Genomic DNA, 4,266 nt, shown 5'->3' with positions numbered 1-4,266 from the left:
AGCAGCTGAGTAGCTGCCTTTGGGATGTGGTCTGCTTCCTGTATTTAAGGAGAAGCCTTGGGAATTGTCTCTAGTCTATGGCACACTTGGACCCTGCATGTAGCCGTGTCATTGCTCAGCAGCCTGCCATGCTCTGCTGACCTTAGGACTTATAATGGATTTAAGTTAATGGCCTGCCATGTGGTTTGGTAACATTGGGACTGTACCTTTTTACTTGTCAACCTTGGGGCTTCTCAGCCCCAGCAGCCAGCAGCTGTCTGAGTGAAGAAATGCTCTAGCTCCAGTGGGCCAGGAGCAGGAGGCAGAGCTGGACCCCAAGGTTGAGGGGCTTTCACTCAGCCCATAGAGCCTGGCACTTTCAACTTGGACTTAAAGCCTCCAAATTGTAAGAATAAAGTCCTGCTTGTTAAGGGCATCCCATTTGTGGTATATTTCTCATCAGAGCAGCACTAGGTAACCGGAATATCCTCCTTTTTTCTTAGATGGTGAACTTCAACTATTACCATTATTCAATTATTACAACAAACATTATAGTCTAAAGCTCAAACACATTTTAGCAATTGAACTGAGTACAAACCAAATAAAATTTACATCATAGCAAATATTTCCATCTAAGACTCTGGGGACACTTGAGCTTTCCGCATTGATCTCAGGGCCTTTCCCGCAGGTGCTTTTCCAGGTCATCAAGGTTATCCTCAGCTTCACTTTCAGTCTCCTTCTCAGGTTCTGGCTCCGCCTCTGGTTCTTCCTGTGCTGATGTGGGTGTGGGAGCAGCAGTGGCTACAGGAGTGACGGCAGCTGCAGCCAAAGGCTTTTTCTTCTTGTGTTTTTTGTGCTTCTTGTGCTTTTCATCCTTTTTGTGCTTCTTACCCTTCTTTTACTTTCTGCCTCCTTCTTGGTCTGAACTCCTTGCTGGTGATGGGCTTGGTGTTCGGCTTTCAGCCTTTTTGACCCATACCACTGGTGGCCAGGGAGCTAGTGTCTAAGGCATTTGACTGCTAACCCACCAGCCACTCCTCAGAAGGAAGATTGGGTGATCTACTTCTGTAGTGATATCACCTCAGAAACCCAAGGAGAGGTCACTATGAGTCAGATCCCACTCAAGGGCAGTGAGGGTTTTTTTTTTTTTTTTTTTTTGGTGCTGGTGGGTGACTAAGACTGGACAGGTGATAGGGGTGCTTGATTTTTTTTTTTTTTTTAGCTGCTGGCTCAGGAGATCCTGAGACAGATTGAGAGGATGAGACCCTTTTTATAGACTGAGGGTTTGGTGAAGCAGCCTTTTTTGTCTTTTTAGGTTCCAGGGTTCTGGAGACTCTCCTGATGGGTCTAGTACTTGGAGAAGGGGATTGTCTTCTTTTGGGTGATGATGATGCTCCTCTTCTAATGGGGGGGGAGGACTTGAGGTGGTCTGAGCAGCTGGAGGCTGGGTGAAGGCGGCTGCCATTTGTTTGGTTGTGGTGATCGGGCTTCCCGGGTAGATCAGCCTGGGGAAGACCCTTTCCTATGCTTTGATGATAATGAAGGTGAACATCTCTTGGTGATTGAGGAGCTTCTGTGTTTGGGAGGTGGAGAATGGGAAACCCTATGCTTTGGCAGTGGAGATGGTGATGCCCTTCGTTTAGGTGGAGGAGGGGGAGAAGCAGTTCTTCTCTTTGGAGGTGGAGAAGGAGAGCTGTATTGGAGGAGAGTATCTTCTCGGGAGCTCTGGTAGCATAGTGCCCAAGGCACTTTACTGCTAACCAGAAGGGTGGTGGTTCAAACCCACCAGCCACTCCTGGGAAGGAAGGTTGGGCAATCTACTTCTGCAGAGATATTGGATCGGAAACCCAAGAAGGGGTCGCTATGAGTCTGGTCAGACTCCATGGCGCATAACAACAACAACAACATTTTGGGGAACTTGAGCATTGCCGTGGGGGAGGAGGAGTCCTCCGCTGTGGTGGTGGTGTGGGAGAGCTGCTTCACCAAGGAAGAGAAGCAGGAGAAGGTCGCCTTCTGGTGGGTGGTGGGGAGGAACTTTTCCCTGGTCGACAGCAAGGGGAAGTCTCTGACACTTTCGTGGTGATGGAGAGGCACCCTGGGAAGGAGAATGTCTCCGCCGCCTGCCCACCTCACCATTCTTCACATGGCCACTCATCTTCTGAGGAGGACCAAGATCCAGAGTCAGATGAAGACTGCTGGTTTTGTCGCCTGTATTGGTGTCTCTGCTGCACAGAATCTGCTGCTGTCATTTTGCCACCTTTATCTTCTTCCGATTCAGATAACTCTACCTTTCTAGGCTTGGGTGCTAATGAAGGGGACTGTCTTTTCTCAGTAACTTTATGTTTTGTCACTTTACCTGAAGTTTTCCCTAGAGAGACAGAAACACAACTTTTTCTTGTATGGTTTGACTGCTGGGGTGTTGGGGAATGACGAGTTTTCGGCAGTGGCATTGCTGAAGGTGATGGTCGGTGCTGTGGTCTTGGAGGACTCCCTGAACGAGATAACCTATGAGTTTTTCGAGGGGGGCTGGATGTCCACTTGGGTGGTTTCTTTGGCGGTGACTGGGAATGAGACGAAGAGCATGATGAGCTACTCCCAGACGAGGACGCTGATGAGCGCCTTCTTCGTGTCACTGGCCATCTACTCCCTCTATGCCTTGGTGGAGGAGGCATTCATCTTGGTGGAGTTCTTCTTCGAGGAGATGGTCGCCTTCTTGGGCTGGGATGCCTTCTAGGTGAGTACGATCCTGATTGGCAACTATGACGTCGTCTAGGTCAAGTATGAGAAGGAGAGCGAGAATGCCTCCAGGACCTTGATTTGAAACAAGACCGGGATCTTGGTCGAATCTTCTCTTTCTCCTTTTCTTTGTTAGTATTTCTTTCTGGAGAAGGTTCTTTAGGCTCTGGCGTAGTGCCTAAGGCATTTGACTGCTAACCAGAAGGCTAGCGGTTCAAACCCACCAGCCACTCCTTGGAAGGAAAATGGGGGCAATCTACTTCCGTAGTGATACTGCCTCGGAAACCCAAGGAGGGGTTGCTATGAGTCAGGTCTGACTCGACGGCACTTAACAACAACAACAACAACAACACAGGTTCAGGCTTGGGAACTTCCAGGATGTCACTAGTAGAAGTGGCCTCTTGTACTGAAGGTTCCTTTCCTTTCACTGAAGGTTCTGGGAGCTCTGGAGTTTTCTCCTTCTTTTCTGGAGCAGGGGAAGAACTCCGGCTCTTGGTTCTGTGATGGGGAGATCGAGAATGACTGCGTGTTTTCTCTCTTGACAGGAGTTTCTCTCTCTCCTGACAGGAGAAGATCGTCTTCTAGGGGAAGGAGATCTGCATTGGAGTCCTCTTGGGCTTCGAGACCTTTCCCTTTTTTCTCTGCTGCTTTCTTTTTCCTTCTTATTTCTTTCATCTTTGTCTTCATCTCACTTTTTTATAGATGCCAATTTTTCTTGTTCAATTTGTCTCTGTTTTATTTCTTCTTTCTTCAGTTCTAGGAAAGCAGAAGGGATTCCAGTGATGTTTTCCTGTGCACTGAACAGCAGAGGCCACAGTTCTCCCATAATTCTCCAGCGTTTTTTCCATTAAATAAATCCAGTCAGGTTGATTTGCATCATTTTGGAATCTGGATTCTTCACTTACAGTTGGTTGAAAATAAATTCAATCACAAAATCATCTTCAAACCAAGGGTTTCTGTTACTCATTTTGTTATCCAAGGCTTTATAACCTCCAAGTTTACTTTGCTTGTGTCCACCTTTTTTTCTAGGCATTCTGCAAATTTCAGCTGCTTCAGTAACTTCTTCTGTTTGTTGCTGAACCAGTTATCCTGTTCTGCACTTGTGGCATAGTGCTTAAGGCATTTGACTGCTAACCAGAAGGCTGGTGGTTCAAACCCACCAGCCACTTCTGGGAAGGAAGGTTGGGCAATCTACTTCTATAGTGATACTGCCTCGGAAACCTAAGGAGGGGTTGCTATGAGTCCAGTTAACTGGATGGCAGTGAGTTAGGGCTTTTTTTTTTTTTGGTGCACTGGTTCCCTCAGGGCTTCCCTCTGGCCTTCCCCTAGAGACTTCCTCCTTAAGACTCCCCTAGGCCCCAGGACCTGGTGTGTGCAGCACTAAGCCTGCAGGCCCCACCAGCCGGGCAGGCGGCAAGGGACCACTCCGGCCCATTCCTGCCACCATTTTCTGGTGACCACCACTGCAGTGTAGGGGGAACTGATGTTCTTTAATTTCATCCCACAACTCATCTGGTTTTTGGTCATGGTGTTCAATGCCTCAAATCTATT

General features: G+C 48.0%; 1 pseudogene; it reads right to left on the bottom strand.

Moving 5' to 3' along the window:
* Window positions 1-611: 611 nt before the first annotated feature.
* LOC103208442 lies at window positions 612-3,813 on the bottom strand (annotated as a pseudogene).
* Window positions 3,814-4,266: the final 453 nt, after the last annotated feature.

Source organism: Orycteropus afer, unplaced genomic scaffold, assembly GCF_000298275.1.
Source record: "Orycteropus afer afer isolate SDZICR_OR568_19922 unplaced genomic scaffold, OryAfe1.0 scaffold00433, whole genome shotgun sequence".
NCBI lineage: Eukaryota > Metazoa > Chordata > Mammalia > Tubulidentata > Orycteropodidae > Orycteropus > Orycteropus afer.
Note: the sequence above shows the minus strand (reverse complement) of the source record. Positions and strands in the feature narration are given on the sequence as shown.